At 35.1% G+C, this 21,344-nt stretch overlaps 1 pseudogene; it reads left to right on the forward strand.

Moving 5' to 3' along the window:
- Window positions 1–5,537: 5,537 nt before the first annotated feature.
- LOC137764464 (UBX domain-containing protein 7 pseudogene) lies at window positions 5,538–7,180 on the forward strand (annotated as a pseudogene).
- The last annotated feature ends 14,164 nt before the right edge of the window (window positions 7,181–21,344 follow it).

Genomic DNA, 21,344 nt, shown 5'->3' on the forward strand with positions numbered 1-21,344 from the left:
AAAGTCTTAAGTGAAGAAGGAAAGAGCAATATATTTCTTCTTTTTTTCTGTTGTGATTCAAAGTATAAAGACTGAGAAATAGGATATTGGAATATGGGTCACTACATAGAAAACTTTAGTAAGGAGTGGTGTAGCTAATAAAGAAAAGAACTTTTCTCCAATGCCTCTTCATAAAGCCATAGTGATGTTTAGGTGCTTATCTATGGTTTACCATATGTTTGCTTTAGCAAACAGCTAGTTTTGTTTTGTTTAATTTGATTTGGTTTGGTTTGGTTTTGAAGGGAAAGGAGCATTGAGGCTTGAATACCTCACCAAATTTCAGACCCGACTAACATCTACATTGCAAGTTCAAAACTCTACATTTCATTAAATAAAATAAGTAACAGTTAAAAGTTGGAGCATGATGAAACTTTGATAACTTTTTTCCATATTATACTTTTATGTCTATAATCACTTGCAAAGTATCTTTGATTAAAAATATCATTTTTGGGCTTCCCTGGTGGCGTAGCGGTTGAGAATGTGCCTGCTATTGCAGGGCACACGGGTTCGAGCCCTGGTCTGGGAAGATCCCACATGCCGCGGAGCGGCTAGGCCCATGAGCCACAACTACTGAGCCTGCACGTCTGGAGCCTGTGCTCCGCAACAAGAGAGGCCGCGACAGTGAGAGGCCCGCGCACCGCGATGAAGAGTGGCCCCTGCTTGCTGCAACTAGAGAAAGCCCTCTCACAGAAACGAAGACCCAACACAGCCAAAAATAAATAAATAAATAAATTAATTTTTTAAAAAAAGTAACAAAAAATATCATTTTCATAATAAGTTATTTTTTACTGTAAAGTATGGAAGTACATGCTCTGAAACCCAACTGGCCAGACATGAAAGAAAAACCCATTTACAGTTTATTGTATCCAGTAGGACACCATTACCAAAGGACAAAGTATAGATATGAACCCCTAGGAGAAATTAACTAGACTAGAGGCATGCCTTAAAATTACAATTTTATTTCAGAGAAAGCAAATATAAACATTTCCAAAGTACAACGGTTCAAAGTTTAAATATTCTACTGACTTTTTTATGTAACAAGATCAGAAATTATATTGCCTAATTTTAAATAAACATATACAATAAGAAAATAATGCTTCTATTTTTTCTCATTCATTTAATGTATACATCCGTATGGTGGGACTAAGCAAAATGTTAATTTACATGCTTTATTTTTTCCTTCCTAAAAACAACAGCGCCTTTACTGTAAATTCCTATGGTAATGATGCAGTCCTAAAGTAGATTCTTTTGAAGGCACAGTTTTCAAGAAATTCTATTCATGCCACATTCTTAAGAATCAGCAACTATGTGAAATGAATATTCAAAGACGGTACAAATCTCTGTACAACTACTTCTGCAAGGCTGGTTGAGTGCCCTGTTAAAGTAGGCAGAATTCCCAATGCTAGAGTATAAATTCAAGCCATCTAAGAAATTTTACACAGATGAGGCCCACTAACTTCAGGGAAATCTAGGCAAAGTAAGATTCAAAGAAGTAAAACATTAAAATAGTTCCATTTCAATAGCATCTCTCTCATGGCTGAGTGGTTTCTTTTAAACTGAAATATTCAAGAGATTTTGAGTTAGAGATAATCATAGCTTGAGACAATATTTTACTGAGGCTTAGGAAGATATTTTTGATTCCATGTTATATTATAAAGAAAAATACTAGATAAATAAAATGAAAGACTAGTCTGAATCTCATCAATCTCATAAATCAGAAATTTGAGTGTTCTGTATTAAAATAGCACTTCAAGTCACACAGCAACAATACATTTCTTTGCCAAGCCTTTTTATTTCTTTAAACTTTTTAAAAAAATTTTAATTATTTTTTAAACATTTATTTCTTTAATTTTTTAAAATTTATTTTTATTTATTTTAAAATTTTTTTAATTTTTATTTTTGGTCGTGCAGCGCGGCATGTGGGATCTTAGTCCCCTGCAGTGGAAGCACGGAGTCTTAACCACTGGACCGCCAGGGAAGTCCCCAAGCTTTTTAAAAAATAAGAAAAAGCTTAAGAAATTCATAAAATTCTCTGATGGAAATATGAAAGCCACTAAAAAAGGAACTCACATAATATATATAAATAAATAAAAGTATTTGATAATATATTTTCATAGATGGGTCTTTACTTCTGTAAATGAGCTGCCAAATTCATCTTGAGTTTATCAAAACTATTTCTATATTTAAAGGAAATGTTTTCCTTTTTCATTTTCACAGGTAGGATATCTACTATTCTTATGGTGATAGATTGCCAGAAAAATGTACAGAATGGGAATCAAGTGGTGGATTTATTTTACCAAAATACTTCATTAAAATATTAAACCAAATATAGCCATAGGCATATTTTACCCTACCAAAAAGAAAAAGGAATAATATATATCATAAAGTAATAATATACATTTATTGCATAATACATAATTGTATAACAGAGTTTTGTGTCCTAATTAGTGGATAGCACAGAAAGCCAATAAATCAATTGGGAGAGTTTTCTTTTATAGCTGCCCATCCTATATATATTGTTATAGGGATTTTTGGATTTTCCCCACCAGCTATTTAGATTTAACTTTACAAAGCTAGAAAGCATTAGATTGCTATTTTGGAAAGCCTATGCCTTCAATCCCAGGAAGCTGTCACCAAAATCTATTCCTACCAAATATCACAGAACACCATTTCAAATTCAACCCTTAGCCAACCCATCAGAATTCAATCCTTTCTATTTTTAAAAGAAAGGCATATCAAAATTAATTATTAATTTTTTAAAAAATTATTTAAGGGTTCACACTAAATTTTTTGTTTCACTTTGGATTTTAAAATATTACAATCATCTTAAGAATCATTTTTCTGCCATGAAACCCTAATTCTGAGTATTAGGAAACATATGCACTAGAATGGAATCTCCATGAGGGCAGGAATCTTCTCACTCAAATCTATGATGCCCAGTATGTGGCTTGGCACACAATAAAAAACAATGTATAGGAAAAAATTACTGATCATTTAGTTCTTTAAAAAACTATTGTGTTGAGGATGGGGGTAAGCTTACTGAGATATTACAATGATGTTTCTAAGGAAAAAAGGCAAACAATCCTTAACAAAAAGAGAAAATTTAAATTTTATCTGCTTGTCAAACATATCATTCATATACTGCAAAGCAATTCCTATAATCTAGTTTGCTCACACCTTTCTCTGATCAAGGATTCCTGCCAGCTTTTATAACCCCAAAGCAGAATGTCATGTAATACTGAATTCTGAATTTAGGTAGGCATAGTAAAACTGTCTTTAAATCATGATGTGGAACTCTGTATTTTACAGGTAGCGTATACTTTCCTTTTGTGGTGTACTTGGTCTCAGATTGAAAAAATTAACATTTTATTCACCATATAGATCAATTCTTTTTGTTTATTGATGGAAGCCATGATTTTATAACTTTTTCTCAAAGTCACAAACACTGAATTTCATAGAACCATTCTATAGCTTATTGGGAACCATTCTTTCACCCACCTGTAGATAAAGATTATTAACCCGTATATTAACTTTTCACTGGATCTTCTTCAGAAAACCCATGTAAACATCATTTTTCTTAAATCATTATCAGAGTTTAAATTTTATCATTGCATATTTTGCATATAAATTATTTTCACAGAGGAAAAAGATTTTCTTATTATTTTCATGAATTTTTTAATTATATAGTCATCAAATTCATCACATTTCTGTTCATCACAGTAAAACAGAGGAAAATAATCAATGATTAATATGATCAGTAGATGCAGTAAAGCCATTGATAACAGTCAATATTCATTCATTAAAAATTTTTTAGAAAAGTAAGAATAGAGGTAATGTCAATTTGATAAAGAATGTCTGTAAAATCCCAAAACAAACACCATCTTTATGGTGAATTGTGAATTATAGAAAGATTAGACATGATACAAGCATGTCCACTATCAGAATGTCAAATGAACATTATCTTAGCAGTCTTTTCCAATGTAACAAGACTAATAAAAATGAATAAATTAATTGTAGTTTATTTACACAATTCAGCAATGAAGATAAATGAGTTACTGCTGCATATGACATAAACAAATCCTGCACAGAAAATATAAAGAACATGAAGCCAGTCACAAAGAAAACTGTTTGCATTATATAAACTTCAAAAACAGGTAAACCTAGTATAAGCTGTTAGAAGTCAAAGAAGTGGTGCCATTGAAGGGGTCACTGTCCCTTACAAGAGGCATCAAGGAGCTTCTGGGGCTCTAATAATATTCTCTTCTTTTAACTGGGCACTGTTTACACAAGTGCACTCACTTTATTAAAACTTATCTGTCTTATTTATTTAGTTATCTTTTGTATATTGTTTTGTATGTATAATTCAATAAATGTATTTTAAAAAGGGATCTGCTACTTGCTACTATATAAAAAGTAATTTTGTATAGTAAAATAGTAATACTATATAATATATAGAATATTTTATGATATATTAATGCTTTAATAGTAATAGAATAGCATATATTCAAAAGCTAATTATATATTATAGTAATGCTATACAGTAATGTGGTAAATTACATAATAATTCATTAAAATATAATAATTATAGCTAATACATATATGCTTAATGTATGCCCAGTTCTAGTGCTTGATATGTTTACATATTAAAGCCTCAAAAAAAAAAATCCTGGACTTCCAAATTTCAGTTCCACATACACGAAGTTTGGAAGTCACCACTTCGTCCCCAAAACAGGTAAAATGCTAAACACACTGAAAAAAAGAAAACACCTTCTTTTAGATCCATAAGAGAGTGGAGGACATGGGGAAAACTGCAGCCCCAAGACTGGAGACACAGACTGGCATGTCCTACCAGAAGAGATTTAAAGTGGAAACTACCATGGGAAACAGTGTCCGGTTGGAAAACCTGAACTGTAATTGATGAATTACTGGAGGCTTAGTGCAGAAAACTCTGAGAATTAAAAACTCCAGGGAGACCTATTTATAGTGGACCCCACAATATTATGAGATTTACCCCCAGGAGCTTAATCAGGTTTCCTCAGTAAATATCAGAGGAAAAAAATACCTTTTGCTTCTGGCAAGGGGCAGGGAGGGATGGGGGAATTATTTTGAAATATACCACAGTGTTCTGTTCTTCTTAACAAGGCCTTCTCTCAGGGAAAGCTAATTATCCGAAGCCTTACCTGCTGAGGTATTATCAGAGCCTAACTGATGTGGGAGAAAGAAAACACCCATTCCAGCCCACTTAAGCCATTCTGTCCCACCTGAGGAGGAAAAAAACCTCTGAGAAATTCTTATGAAGTCCACATTCCAGGGGCGTAGGTTCACTCAAAGGTTAAGACCTAATCATAGGACTATACAATGCTTACCTTTCCCCCACATTACTAAGGCCTATTTGTATCAATTCCTCTTACCCAGTACAACTTGGTCAGCTATTAAGAAAAAATTACATGGTATACCAAAAGACAAAAAAAAAAATTTAAAGAGCATCAGAACCAGACATGGAAGGGATGTTTGAATTATCAGACCACGAACGTAAAACAACTACCATTAGCATACTAAGGGCTCTAATGGATAAAGAAGACAGCATGCAAGAACAGACGGGCAATGTAAACAGAGAGATACAAATCTTTAAAAAGAACCAGAAGGTTGCTCGGCAGCAGCAGCGGCGGCGGAGGTAAGATGGGGTGACTGCGCGGCGTCTTTGGCGCTGAAGGGGTTAATTCATCAGTTCACCGCCATCACCAGTGCAAGTGAAAGTGTAGGGAAACATATGCTTGAAACCTACCACAATAATCTGGAGGTGGCAGTCGCTATGTTTTTGGATGGTGGAGGAATGGCTGAGGAGCCCAGTACCAGTTCAGCAAGTGTCTCCACTGTCAGATCTCACACAGACGAGGAAGTCCGTGCCTCAGTTTCTCAAAAGCAAGAAATATTGGTGGAACTAGAACCTTTGTTTGGTGCTCCTAAAAGACGACAGCCTGCACGTTCAATATTTGGTGGTTTCCGGGATTTTCAAACTGAAACTATTCGGCAAGAACAGGAATTAAGAAATGCAGGAACACTAGATAAGAAACTAACTACCCTTGCGGATCTCTTCAGGCCACCCATTGATTTGATGCATGAAGGCAGCTTAGAAACAGCCAAAGAGTGTGGCCAGATGCAGAATAAGTGGCTGATGATAAACATTCAAAATGTACAAGACTTTGCATGCCAGTGCCTCAACCGGGAGGTACGGAGCAAGGAAGATGTGGAGAATATTTTTCGGGAACATTTCATTTTCTGGCAGGTTTATCACGACAGTGAGGAAAGTCAGAGATACACACAGTTTTATAAGCTAGGGGATTTACCCTATGTTTCCATCTTGGATCCTGGGACAGGTCAGAAGCTAGTAGAGTGGTACCAGTTAGACCTATCTTCTTTCTTGGACCAAGTAACGGGATTTCTGTGTGAAAATGGGCAACTAGATGGACTTTCTAGCAGTCCCCACAAAAAATGTGCCTGTTCGGAGAGCCTTATAGATGCAGGTGAAGACAGCCAGCTAGAAGCTGCCATCAGAGCCTCCTTGCAAGAGACACATTTGATTACACACAGGCGAAACAGGATAGCCGCTCAGATGAAGAATCTGAGTCTGAATTTTTTTCTGGCAGTGAAGAGTTCATATCCGTTTGTGGCTCTGATGAAGAGGAGGAGATAGAGAATCTTGCCAAGTCTGGAAAGTCTCCCCACAAAGATTTGGGGCATAGAAAAGAGGAGAACAGAAGGTCACTGGCTGAGCGCCCTGCCAGAACTGAGCCTGGAACAGCCACAAACCACCAAGGATTGCCAGCCGTGGATTCAGAAATATTGGAGATGCCACCAGAAAAATCAGATGGAATACTGGAGGGCATTGAAGTAAATGGACCAAAAGCACAGCTGATGTTGCAGTATCCAGATGGAAAAAAGAGAACAAATCACTCTTCCAGAGCAAGCTAAACTACTAGCTTTGGTGAAGCATGTCCAGTCTAAAGGATATCCACATGAACGTTTTGAACTTCACGCCAACTTCCCTCGAAGGAAACTCTCTCATCTGGGCTATGATATTACATTACAGGAGGCAGGTCTTTGTCCTCAAGAGACTGTCTTTGTACAGGAAAGAAATTAACATCATGGCCTGACCACTCTCAGCTTACCACTTTTTCCCTATTTCTGTGAGATACCGTGTCACTGAGTATGCATTTTGGCTCATAGGACCATAGAACCAAAGGTGGGCAAGCAAGTCACCTTCTTTCTCCTTTATTTATTGCTCTCTCCTATAATCAGTCTCACCCCTCCCCGCTTTTTTCCTCTCCTCTCCCATTTTCTTCTTTTTCCTACTTTTCTCTCTCCTTCTTACCTAATCTGGTGACCAAATGGAAGTGTGAGGATAAGACCTCCTAGTACTGGCAGCGGGAAATGTATGTTCCAATAAGTGGTCTCCTACACAGCACTTTTTGGGGATCAAATGATAATGTTACTCCTCAGACTCCTTTGCTAAAGGAATGGCTAGATTCATATAAGAACAGCCTCCCTCTTTTGTAAGCCCCATTTTTAGTGGGAAGAAGATATTCTCTAACACATGTTTTGTTTTGTTGTTCATGTAGGAAATATCATATAACAAAGTGTCCAGGCTTTTGTTTACATGGAAAAAGCATCCTTTATAATTATTGCTCATCATATTTAAAATTTTTTTCAAAGGATTCCCATCTTTCCAGCTAGAATTATTTCCATGATATGTGTTATTGACAGAAGGAGTGTTAAATTAGGGTGAGTAGCATGGGGTGGCTTTCAATACCCTAGCCTGAGACAACTTTCTTCATTATCACTCTATAAACTACACTCTATAAACTATCTTGATCCTGCTAGCCCTGGAATGGACATTTCATGAGCATATTGTTGTGACTGGGATAGGAAGGTGCTTGCTGTTTTTGCCAGTACAGCATATTGGTTCCTTTGGCCCTTCCATTGTTTGGGTCCACAAGTGATCTATAGGAAGGCAGCTGTTCAATAATCATGAGTACAATGGCTTGTAGTTGTAACCACTATGCTTATGGATTGTCCTATGTGCTTTAAGCCATACTTAATGTATGCCCCTGGGGGAAAAAGAAAAAGATGCAGCTGAGAGTTGCTAACCATGTTCCTTTGGTTACACATAATGATTCATTTTTTACCCTTGGTTGGAACAGTCTCTAAAAGGCTCTGGTGACTGAGCTTAATTCCTCATGCTGTTTCTTGCAAAACGTATCAAAGCTGAAAACCTCTCTAAGGGGAAGATCTTTAAAATCAATTCATAAGACAACATTTAGTGAGGGAGGTGGGGAAGATTACCAGTAATCTTCAGATGTGAGTTTTTTCTGCCAACAAAAGCCACATTCAAATTGTGGTTGGTGAACGCTTTTTTCAGTATTATTTAGAAGAGGCCATCTTGAATCTATATAATACGATTTGACTTATCAGCTTAACATTATGCTCAATTTGTATTTTGAGATTTAGAGTCCTCTGAAGGGGTAGTAAAAATTCTGGTGGCAAAATCAGAACTTTAACTTGTTATAAAGCCATAATACCAAATGAACCTATTTTGTTGATTGGGGTTTAGACTGACTGATTCTTCTACGTGAGCAACATAAATTGCTATTGCTCAGAGACCTTTAGTTTCCCATCTACTTTAAGATCACTCTCTTTGCAAGTAGGGGATTAAAAAAAAAACAAAAACAAAAACGATGCTTGTGTGTTGCTAGTACACAATTACAATTAGAGAATACAGTTTCTAATGGCTGGACATTGAGAGACCCTCCCTAAAGAATTAGTTATATATCTCCTTAAGGAAATCATGGAAAATTCTGTTTATTCTTCAGTGATTCATTTTGCAGACTTTTTTTTTTTTTTAAGGAACTCCTTTATTTATTTATTTATTTATTTTTGGCTGTGTTGGGTCTTCGTTTCTGTGCAAGGGCTTTCTCTAGTTGTGGCAAGTGGGGGCCACTCTTCATTGCGGTGCGTGGGCCTCTCACTATCGCGGCCTCTCTTGTTGCTCAGGACAGGCTCCAGACGCGCAGGCTCAGTAGTTGTGGCTCACGGGCTTAATTGCTCCGCGGCATGTGGGATCTTCCCAGACCAGGGCTCGAACCCATGTCCCCTGCATTGGCAGGCAGATTCTCAACCACTGCGCCACCAGGGAAGCCCCAGTGATTCATTTTGAATTAATGTTCTTACATTTTTTTTTCTAAGTCTGTGTAAGTGCTTATGTGTAAGTATATAATTGTATAAATATTTATAAATATATTTATATAATTACTAAAAAAAGAACCAGAAAAAAATTTTCAAATTAAAAAAATTAAAATGGAGGGGACACAGTTTTTAGGGGCATGAGCCCACTGTGTCCCCCTTTGCCTGGCAAAGCAATAAAGCTATTCTTTTCTACTTCACAACCCCCCCAAAAAAAAATTAAAAAGAAATGAAGAATGCTTTTGATGGGCTTATTAGTAGACAGAATATGGTTGAGTTAAGGATTTCAGAGCTACAGCAATAGAATCCTCAAAAACCAAAATGCAAAGAGAACAAGGACTGAAAAAAAAAAAAAAAAAAGAACAAAATATCCAAGGACTGTGGAACAACTACAAAAAGCATAGCATACATGTAATGGGAATACCAGAAGAGGAAGAAAGAGAAAAAGGAAGAAAAGAAATATTCAAAACAATAATGACTAAGAATTTCCCTAACTCAATGTGAGACATCAAACCATAGATCCAGGAAGCTCAGAGAACACCAAGGAGGATAAATGAAACAAACAAAAAACCTAATCATATCATTGTCAAACTACAGTATATCAAAGATGAAGAAAAATCCTGAAAGAATCCAAAGGAAAGAAATGCCCTATCTATAAAGGAACAAAGATAAGAATCACATATGACTTCTCAGAAACCATGCAAACAAAAGAGTAAGTTGAAATATTTAAAACCTTGAGAAAGAAATAACCAACAACCTAGAAATCTATACCCTATGAAATTATCCTTCAAAAGCAAAGGAGAAATAAAGACTTTCTCAGACAAACAAACATTGAAGGACTTTGTTGCCAATAGACCTACCTTGTAAGAAATGTTCAAAAATTTTTTTCAGAGAGGGGGAAAATAATATAGGTCAGAAACTCAGACCTACATAAAGAAAGGAAAAGCATTAAAAAGGATTAAGTGAAGGTAAAATAAAAACATATTTTTTGTATTCTTAATTGATCTAACAGATAATGGTTTGTTCAAAATAATAATACCAAATATATATGCTTCTGTGTTTGTATTTCAGTGAAATAATGACAACAATGATACAAGGGACAGGAAGGAGTAATTAGGATTGTTTTGTTATTATAAGTTACTCACACTACTCAAGAAGCAGTTTTGAAAGTGGACTTAGAAGAGCTGTAAATATATATTGCAAACTCTAAGACAACTCTTAATTTTTTTAAAAAAAAGTATATCCAATCTGCTAAGAAAGGAGCAGCTAAACGAGCATATAAAATGCTCAATTAAAAATAAAAAAGCCAGAAAATAGAGTGGAAGACAAAAACAGGAAGAGATACAAAATGTAACAAATAAACAACAGTAACAAATGTGGTATATATTAATGCAACTATATCAATAGTCAATTGACTTTGAAAGTAAATGATCTAAATCACCAATTAAAAGACAGAGACTGTCAGAGTGTATCAAACAAAGACCCAACTGTATACTATCTACAAATAATGCACTTTAAATATAAAGACATAGAAATAAAGAGTAAATGGATGGAGAAAATATACCATGCTAACATTAATCAGAAGAAAGCAGAACTAGCTATATTAATTTTAGACAGGGCAGACTTCAAAGCATGGAAAGTTAACAGGGATAAAGAAGAGCAATACATAATGATAAAGGGGTCAATTGTCCAAGAAGACATAACAATCCTTAATGTGTAGACAGAACATCAAATTATGTGAAGCAAAAACTAGTAGAACTTCAATGAGAAATGGCTGAATCCACTATCATACTTAGAGCCTCCAACACTCCTCTCTCTGAAGTAAACAGATCAAGCAGGCAGAAAATCATTAAAAACATAGTTGAGGGCTTCCCCGGTGGCACAGTGGTTGGGAATCCACCTGCCAATGCAGGAGACACGGGTTCAAGCCCTGTCCAGGGAAGATCCCACATGCCATGGAGCAACTAAGCCCACGAGCCACAACTACTGAGCCCACGTGCCACAACTACTGAAGCCCGTGGGCCTACAGCCTGTGCTTCACAACAAGAGAAGCCACAACAATGAGAAGCCTGCGCACCGCAACGAAGAGTAGCCCCCGCTAGCCTCAACTAGAGAAAGCCCACGTGCAGCAATGAAGACCCAACACAGCCAAAATTTTTTTTAAATAAATAAATAAATTTATTAAAAAACACCATAGTCGAACTCAACAATACCACAAATCAACTGGATATAATCACTTTATAGACTACTTCATTCAACAATAACAGTATAAATATTCTTCTCAAGTTCACAAAGAATATTCACCAAGATAAACCACATGTTAAGCCATAAAACAAACCTTAACAAATTTAAAAGAGCAGAAATCAAACAATGTCTGCTCTCAGACTACAGTGGAATTAAACTAGAATACAATAACAGGATGAAAACTGGAAAATCCCAAAATATGTGGAGATTAAACAACACACCTTTAAGAAGTGGACCTAAGAAAAAACATCTAGAAATTTAAAAATATTTTGAACTAGATGAAAATGAAACTTATCAAAATGTGTGGGATGCAGCAAAAACAATAATTAGAGGGGAATGTAGAGCATTGAATGTGTATATTAGAAAAGAAGAAAGATCTAAAATCAATAATATAAGTTTCTACCTTAGGAAACTAGAAAAGGAAGAGCAAATTAAAAGTAAGTAGAAGGAAAGCAATAATAAGAATTAGAAGCAAAATCAATGAAATTGAAAACTGGAAATCAATAGAGAAAAATCAATGAAAATAAAGTTCTTTGAAAAGGTTAATAAAATCAATAAGCCTCCAGCCAGACTAAGAAAAAAAGAGGACACAAACTACTAATATCAGAAATGAAAGAGTAAATATCATTACAGATCTTGTGGACACTAAAAAGATAATAAAGGAATACTATGAACAATTCTATACCCACAAATTTGATAACCTAGATGAAATGGACCAACCCCTTGAAAGGCGCAAACTGCCAAAATTCACACAAGAAAGAGACCATCTGAGTAGGCCTATATCTATTAAATAAATATAATCAATAATTAATAACTTTCCCAAACAGAGAACACCAGGCCCAGATAGGTTCACTGGCAAATTCTACCAAATATTTAAGGGAAAAATTCTATCAATTCTCTACAATCTTTTTCAGACAATAGAAGCAGAAGAAATACTTACTAACTCATTGTATGAGGCCAGCATTTCCCTAATACCAACACTAGGCAAAGAGATTACAGGAAAAGCAAAGTACAGACCAATATCTCTCATGAACTTAAAAGCCAAAATCCTCAATAAAATACTAGCAAGTGGAATCCAATAATGTATACAAAGATTTATAAACCATGATTGAGTGGAATATATCCCACATATTTAAGGAGGAACCTTAAATGTATATTGCTAAATGAAAGAAGCTAATTTGAAAAGGCTACATACTGCATGATTCCAACTATAATGACATTCTGGAAAATGTAAAACTATGGAGACAGGAAAAAGATTAGTGGTTCCAGGGATTTGGTGGGGGAAGAGGGATGAATAGCCAGAACACAGAGGATATTTAGTGCCATGAAAATACTCTGTATGAGACTATAATGGTAGATACATGTCATTATACGTTTTTAAACCCGTTGAATGTAGAACATCAAGAGTGAATTGTAACATAAACTTAGGACTTTGAGTGATTATGATTATGAATGTAGGTTCATCAATCATTAACAAATGTACCAGTCTGGTGTGGATGTTGATAATGAGAGGGGCTATGTACGTGTGGTGGTAAGGGTTAAATGGGAAATCCCTATACCTTCTCGTCAATTTTGCTGTGAACTGCTCTTAAAAAACTTTAAAAAATCCTATGATCCTATTATACATACTATAGAGTAATATAGTAAAGTATATAATAATACAGAGAAGAGATAGGTATAGTAAACACATATATCATGCTTAATGTATGTACTGTTGTAAGTTCTTTAAATGTTTGCGAGTTAATTATTTTAAAAATTATTTAATCCCATTACTCTCCTCAATTTACATATAAAAGGGTATCAGGAAAACAGAAAGTGCCTTGTCCAATGTCACACAGCTAGTTCATGGCAGAGTTGATACAAAACTAGCTATATAAATGGAACGAAGACAATGTATGCCACTCCATCAGCATCAAGTACACATTTCAGATGTGCATTTACCGTCTCATAGTACAGTCAGAGTCTATTTTCGTATAAAAGAGAGAAATCCCTGCTTATGGCGACTACTGAGTTCTTCCATTTGTGGACTGACATTTTTTTCCTCCTTCTCAAACTGTCCCTGCAACTTTTCCTCATTGTCTCCAACAACAACAGTGCTGTGGGAAAAACTACCATTCAACTATCAATGTCTTAGTGAGAAGTCACCTACGAAGACTGAGGCTGAATTTTGCAGGCACAGTGTTGCCCCACATGCCTCTGCTACCTACCCACACTCTCCACCATGACAATAGTGAGGTAGGATAAATATATTATGAACATATCTGGAATAATAAATTCAGCAATCCTCCAATTCAATTCTGCCATCATGAGATATGAAACATACTATAACCTAACTGCTTTCTCTATTCACTTTGAGTTGTTTTTTTGATAAGACGGAATTTGAATATATTACTTGATTCAAATTTATTCTGTCTCCCCAGTTAATATGGAGGTCATGAAGCGAAAAAGAACAAAAGAGGAGGAGAGGGATTAATAAATGTAGACAGAGCTGATTGCATTTTTCAGGCTTGGCAGAATATTAACACAATAATTATTTATGCTCCCACAATTATTTTAGTACCCACCTCTGTAATATAGAGTATTCAATTAGTCCTTGCGTAACAGTTTCTCTTCTCAAGCATCACAGGTGTAAATAAGGGACAGATTCATACTATGCTAACTCAGATTAGTGGATTTTCCTTTTTTTCTTCAGTTTACTCCCATTGTGTTATTCACATCTTAAAACTTAAGGGTTTCTGGGAGACGTTGTGCAACTTTGAAAGGTAAATAACACCACCCCTTTAAAAAAAAAAACACTTTTCATTTAAAACAAATTTTATTCACTGGTTCTCCTAAATCTTTCAAATAGACTTTTTGGTTAGCTGTACTGAGTATGTATATTTGTTTTAAACTGTTTATTGAAATGCTACTTGATTTTGGTAGAGCAAAAGAAAAAATCCATTAAACATTGATTATCCCTCAACACTACTTAAATGTTAATTATTCTTAATACTTATTGCCAAAATATGTTCTAAAATAGCAGCACCAAATACTATTTTATACCTTATCAGCAAAATATAAGCTTGAATTTAAGCAGTACCTGTTATATAGTACCCACCAGTAAAAGTTACTCGCAATTATTGTTGTTGTTTTATCATTTCTTAAACTTTCTAAGTATAATATGTGTAATACCTTTGAGGGTTTGCTAGGTGAAAACTAGAGCTTTCATTTTTATTGTATTTGACTGTAACAGAAACTAAATATGTGGAAAAAAGTTTATATATCAATTGTTTTCCTCCTTTATGTTCATTATTTGAGGCCTGTCTTTCTCAGCTTGATTGTACACTTTTCTGTTGCTTCTTATAGCACTTCTATGTTTGAGGAATTCTCCTTAAATCAGAAGCTTGACAAACACTCTCTTATAATGTCTAACCCGTGATGTTTATATCTTAACTCAGTTACACATGGGAATTGTTTTGGTATGTGGACAGGTCTTATTGGTATGTGGATGATCTTATTTTCTGTACTTCTGTTTTCCCCATGCCACCTTTATCTAACACTTTCCACATATTCAATTATATCTTTTCTACTTTCTTGTTCTTTGGTCTTCTTAATTGTTCATTGTCTCTCCCTCTATTCTTCCCTTCTTGCTTTTGTACACTATTCCTTCACTTTTACTTTTCCTTAATTAAAACCTGCCATTCAACCTCTATTTTCTCTTCCTTCTCCATTCAGTCACCCATATTTACCCTATTTTCCCTGATCTGGTCATAAAGATTTTTGGAAAATGTTAAACCTCAGTAATTCTTTCTAATTCAAGAGAAGAGAGCATAAGCAACACAGATGAAGATAGAATTAATCACATATATTAATGGACTACTTAAAATAAATCCAGTTTAATGTAACTGTAAAAAACTACAATGCTGATTTAAAAAATACATAATAATAGATACATTGGAAGGTTGCATAAGTTGATCAGTCAACCGTACTAAACTAAAAGGTGAAAAACAGGATGCTGAATGCGATAAAGAAAAAATTAAAATCATGATCTAGGTCTTGAGTTTACTACATATATGAAAAGAATGTATAAAAATTATAAGATAAAAAGGCAATCTCATATATATTTATTAAGAATTCATAATGAATAATTGCCATAATCAAGCAGATACTCTAAGATCAGGGTAGAAGCCATAGTGAATGAATTAGGAAAGCTTTATAAAAAACCTCAAATGGAATTACTTTTCAAAGCAGAGATTCTAAGAAGGAAAGAAGAGAAGGGCATTCAGAAATTAATAATGAAAACTGCTATCATGCATAAAGTAGTTACTATGGGTCAGACACTGTCATCTGTTCCTCAAAACAATCATGAGAAACATACTGATTTTATAGATAGGAAAACTGAGGCATAAAAAGGTTAGGAAATGTGTACAAAATCACACAGACAGCAAGTGGCAGACTGAACCTAGGTGACCAGCTCCAGAACCCATGTTTTTAACCACTACTCAACTACTTTCAAAAAGATGTTGACTCTTAAATAGATGTAAGATGTACTTAGGAAGCAAGAAATAGGATTATCTTGATGAAAACAAAAATGTAAAGAACTGAGAAATCAGGCCAAAGAGACATATTGGGGCTATTTTATAGATTGAAATATGGATAACACTGATCATGGTTTTTAGTCCTGGAGAATCATTTAAATAGGGAAATCCTGATTTAGGAAGATTTGTCTAAAAGTTGTATAAAGAACAGAGATTGAAAACAGGGAGATCAATATTCAAGGCATAAGATCTTGACCATAATTAATTAAATAATTAATTATAATTATTAATATGTAGTTGTGATCTGTACTGTATGCTTGCCCTGTGGCTCTGCAGCTGTCCTAACTGGAATCTTATTTTCTCTGTTTAGATGTCCAATCCCATCCCAGACTCAGATATCTGTGGCACGGTACAGAGAAAATTTTAATAACTAGAACCCCAACAGCAGCAATCTCAACATCGTGCATACATTTTTATTTTCCATCAGAGTTTCTTCAAGAACTTTCTATAATTGATATCTCCATTTCCTCATTTACCGTTCTCTCCTCAACCTTTGCCAATTGGATTTCCACCTTCATTTACACAAAATTTCTGAAACAGTACTTGTAAATGTCTTCAATATCCTTTATCTTGCTAAACTTGATTGTTTCTTTGGGTTTTGTACCTCCCTGGAACTTACAGCAGCTTTTGACACAATAAACTATTCCCTTTATCCTAGAACACTTCTCTTGGTTGATGCAACACCACACTCCTGGCTCAAAGCCTATTTCTTCTCTATTTCCTTTGTTGGCTGGATTCCTCTGATAGGCTGCTAAATATAGATGACTTTCAAATAATTCTCTAGTCTATATCTCTCCACTAAATCCAGGTTTATAGATCTCACTTCTCTGACATTTGCACTTGGCTGTTTATTAGGTTTCTCTAACTAAACATAGAAAAAGCCGAAATATTTATTTCCTTCAAAATCTGTCTCCCTACAAGTGTTTCTACTTCATTGTATGGTACGACCATTCACTCAAGTTAAGACCTAGGAGTTTTCCTTAATTCTTCTCTACCTGAACCCCTCCCAAACCCCATCTACCACTCTTATCAGCTTTAACTCCCAAATATATCTTCTCTGTCTCCAGTTTTCTTCATCTCCTCTGCTATTACCCAAAATCAGGTCATAATTATTTCCCCCCCGGACTCTTACAATAGTTTTCTATTTTACCTGTGTCTTCTTTTATGTTTCTACAGTTCATTCTTCATGTAGAAGCTACAGTTTATCTTTCAAAAATATAGTTCTCTATTTTTTGCTTAAAATTTTCTATGACTTTGCACTGCACTTGGAATAAAATCAAAAACCTTATGTGGCTTATAAAGACCTACATGACCTAACTTCAAAGTACTTTTTTGACTTGACTTACTACCATTCCTGTGTCATTGCTCATTAAGCTCCAACCACAGCAGCCTTCTCTAGATTCCTCACATTTTCAAATCTTATTTTGGCCACAGTGACATTCCACTCATTAATTTCTTTGTCCTTTTGCAACAAACACTATGCCTCTGGGTCTTCAAATGACTCCCAGTTGGAAATTTCTTGCTAATCATATCTCAGCTCATATACTCATCACAGAAATCTCCCCTGATCATCTTGTCTCACATAGCCCTGTCCTTTTCTACCCTCAGCCTCCAATCCCAATTACTCTACGACATACCCTCTTTTATTGTCTTCACAGTATTATCACAAAATTATCCTGATGATTTACGTTTAAATCTTTTCTTATGTAGAATTTAACTTCTTGAGAACAGAGACTCTTTGATTCTATTCCTAGCCCATTGCACAATGTCAGGTGTGTAGTAGATTTCAATAATATTTGCTGAATAAATGGATGAGTGAAACATAGTTTAAATAAATAAACTTTTCCTTCTTTCACTTTGGCAAAACCTCCACTCTAGTTCTAAAACTTGGATCTTTGTCCACTTTTAGTACCTGAGTTCATATTTTGATTCCCTTGCTAGTATTATGTATAGTTTTTGGTATCTTCCAAGTCTTTTCAGGGATTTGGGTCCCCAACATCTAACTCCACTGTTGTTCAGATTCCTACAGGAAATGAACATCTGAGTATTTCTTTCCTCCTTGTTTCCAGATTTCTCTCAATTCTTGGCTGTGTCTCTTTAACTCTGTGTGGTCTCAGAACTCTGGATCTCCTCAATCTCTCCCATGCTGCAGCAAATAAAACCCACTTAAAGTTAGTCAGTGATATGTTCAAGGGAACATGAGCTGCATTTTGTAACCAAAGATGAGAGACTAAGCAGGAAAAAAAGAGAAAGTGGAATCTAGAACCACTTTCAAAAATAAGTAAACTAATTTAATTAACTTGAAATGCGTAAGTAGCCAATGCACACTTAAAGATATGGATGAGTTAGGAAGAAATAGGAAAATTCTGCATTAATATTATAGTTCAGTCAGTGGATGTGAAAAATATTTAAATAAAATGAATGCCAGGAAATTTAGGACTAGTCCTTACAACAAGGCTACAATCAAGTGGGAGGACACTAGAAATAAAAGAACAAAAATAATAGCATCAAAGAACAAAAATAAGAAGCATCAAAGATAGGAAAGCTTCTCATTTTCCCTCTGTTTTATTCAGTTCCTTTAAGGTGGTGTCTCTTCAAAGAGCAGAATGCAATACTTCAAAATAACCTTGGATTTTGTGAAAAATTTAGATTCCTGGTTCCACCCCAGTATCACTGAATCAGAATCTCTGGGGTTAAGGCTTCATAAATCAGAATTATTAATTAATGTCCCAAGTTATTACGAGGCATGCAAAAGTCAAAGAAACACTGCTACAAGCCTTAATTCAAATTCTATATTTAAGGTGTGCATATCTTAAGACTTACGATAAAACTGAAAAAGAAAAATCCTAGATACCCTTTAAAATGCATTTTTGGTAGTTTCCAGCAGACAAAAGTCAGACTACAGAAGATTAAGTAGAGAGTGAATAGTGAAGCAATAGATGTCATATATATGGATTCTTGGCAGTGAAAAGGAAAGATATATAATTGCATCTAGACGTTTCAGCAGGGGTAATAAAGGAGATTTTCCCCCCTAAATTGAATAATGTGAAAGCAAAGGACAAGTTAGTAGACAGAAAGTTTGAATATATTAGCTATAGCATTTTTTTAGAAATTTAAGGACACTTTAGTAGCTAAAGTTTTTTCAGCTTATTTTAAAATATATTGACTTATATGAATACTTTTTTCCTAAAAACAGGTAAAATCTGATTATATGTACTCTATATAACAGACAGCATTATGTCTTTGTGGGAGACAAGCTGGAATCATGGTTTCCTGGATTGTTTTCAATTATACCTTTAAAAAAATTGCTTCATCTGAATCTTTATCATACAAAAATAATTTCACTAAATAACATGTCTGATGTATTACTCTTTCATTTGTTATAGATTTGGATAATAAAAAAATCTTTAATTGATCAATCATGCATTTATGGAATACAATTATGTAGTCAGAATTCTAATGTGCTCTCTGCAGAATCAAATGTCTAAGAGAGGATCTTTATTCTCAAAGAGTTTAAAGCCTTTGTATTGAAAATAATGATAATAGGTAACACTTAATGAGCACCCACAGGAAACTTTTTAACATTCTTTTATCCTCACTTAATCCTCACAGCTATCCAATGAGGAAGTAAATTTACCAGCATTATCTCTAAGTTATAGATAAGGGACCTGAAAGACATGGAGATTAAAATAACTTACTAGGGTTGTACAGCCAGTTAGAGGAAGAGATGAGAGTTATGCGCAGAGTCCTGCCTTTACTATTGAGTTGTTTCATCTTCCCTGGGTAGACAGCAAAGACCAGCACAAATGAGAGGATACGTATTATTAAATGTGAAGAGGCAGTTTATCCCTAATGCGGAATTATGTAAATGTATTACTTTTTTGCTCAGAGAAAAGTAAGAGCTGGAGCAGCTGAGATGAGTTCATGAGGAAATAGAGATCAGAGATTTTGGAAGGAATGGAAGTGGGCATGACTCTATAATTCACTTCTGCTTACTTTATTATTTTTGCAAGGGTTTATGTTTAAATATAACTTCTAACTCAAAAAAAAAAAGTTGCAAGAATAGTCTAGGGTACTTTCTTGTACCTTTACTTACTTTTTCCTTCTCTCTCTCTGCCTTTCTCTCCCTCCCATGTTAGCGCAACTCTTTGAGATCTATTCTATTCCATATGAATAGTTGTGAACTAAGACACATTATCTGATGCCCATATATCAAAGAACAATGGAGGAATAGCATATTATCATAACTGCTACAATCCCATCCATTCAAAAGGAGGAAACAGAATACTCACAGCAGTCACTTGCCCAGAGCAATTTTTCAATCCAGTCAGACACATGTTGCCATTTCCTGGATTAAGGCTCAATCACATTACTAAAATTTGTTCTCTGTGGCTCCCGCCATTCTCTAGGCTCTTGAGTCTGCTTTCTGAGCCATCCATACTTTTCCCTAATGAGTAGACCATATTTGCAACTGAGTAGGCAGCTCAGCTTGCTTCCTGCTCAAAAAAGTTTGGGGGTCCAAAAGCCTCTTTTCATTTTGTACAGCCTCTCTTTCTTTCAGTACCACTTGCTACAACTCTTTTAAAAACCTTGTGGATTTCTTATGTATCAATTTAAAAATACACTCAATTAGACAAGAGAAACACCAACAGGGTTTAGAGGTAAGCCCTACTATATCTTAGGTTGCCTTTGAGACTGCTGTGGGACCACACCCTTAAGATCTTTAGAGGACCTGCTCTGGCTTTAATCTTTAGCCTGATACTCTTATTTAATTTGAGAATTGTCTGCCATCTGGAGAGGCTAGAAATAAGAAATTTTTGTACCAGAAAGTCCTGGTTCTAATATATGTAACAGTTTATTCTTAGAACACCTTTCTCTTCTCACATTTTATCATAGGAAGTTAAAAGCAGCCAAGGGGCACTTGCAATACTATTCTTGGAAATCTCTCTAGCATACATCCTCCCTATCACTAACACAATCAAAGGGAATACTGTTGCCAAACATTCCACCACTGAATAACAAGGGACTCTTTCCTCTGGTTTCCAGTAATATATTCCTTTTTTTCTCCTCTCACCTGCGGCCTTCTCTAGTCCCTTTACCCTTTGCAAATGCTCTTCAAATTCATTTTAGCTTCAACTCACTGCACAGCCCCAAAGCCAAATCTGCATATTTTATGTTTTGGTTACATTGGCACCCTACTTCTTGCACCAGAATGTGTTACAAGTGTTACAGATGCATATTAGG

The sequence above is a fragment of the Eschrichtius robustus genome, chromosome 4 (assembly GCF_028021215.1).
Source record: "Eschrichtius robustus isolate mEscRob2 chromosome 4, mEscRob2.pri, whole genome shotgun sequence".
Taxonomy (NCBI): Eukaryota; Metazoa; Chordata; class Mammalia; order Artiodactyla; family Eschrichtiidae; genus Eschrichtius; species Eschrichtius robustus.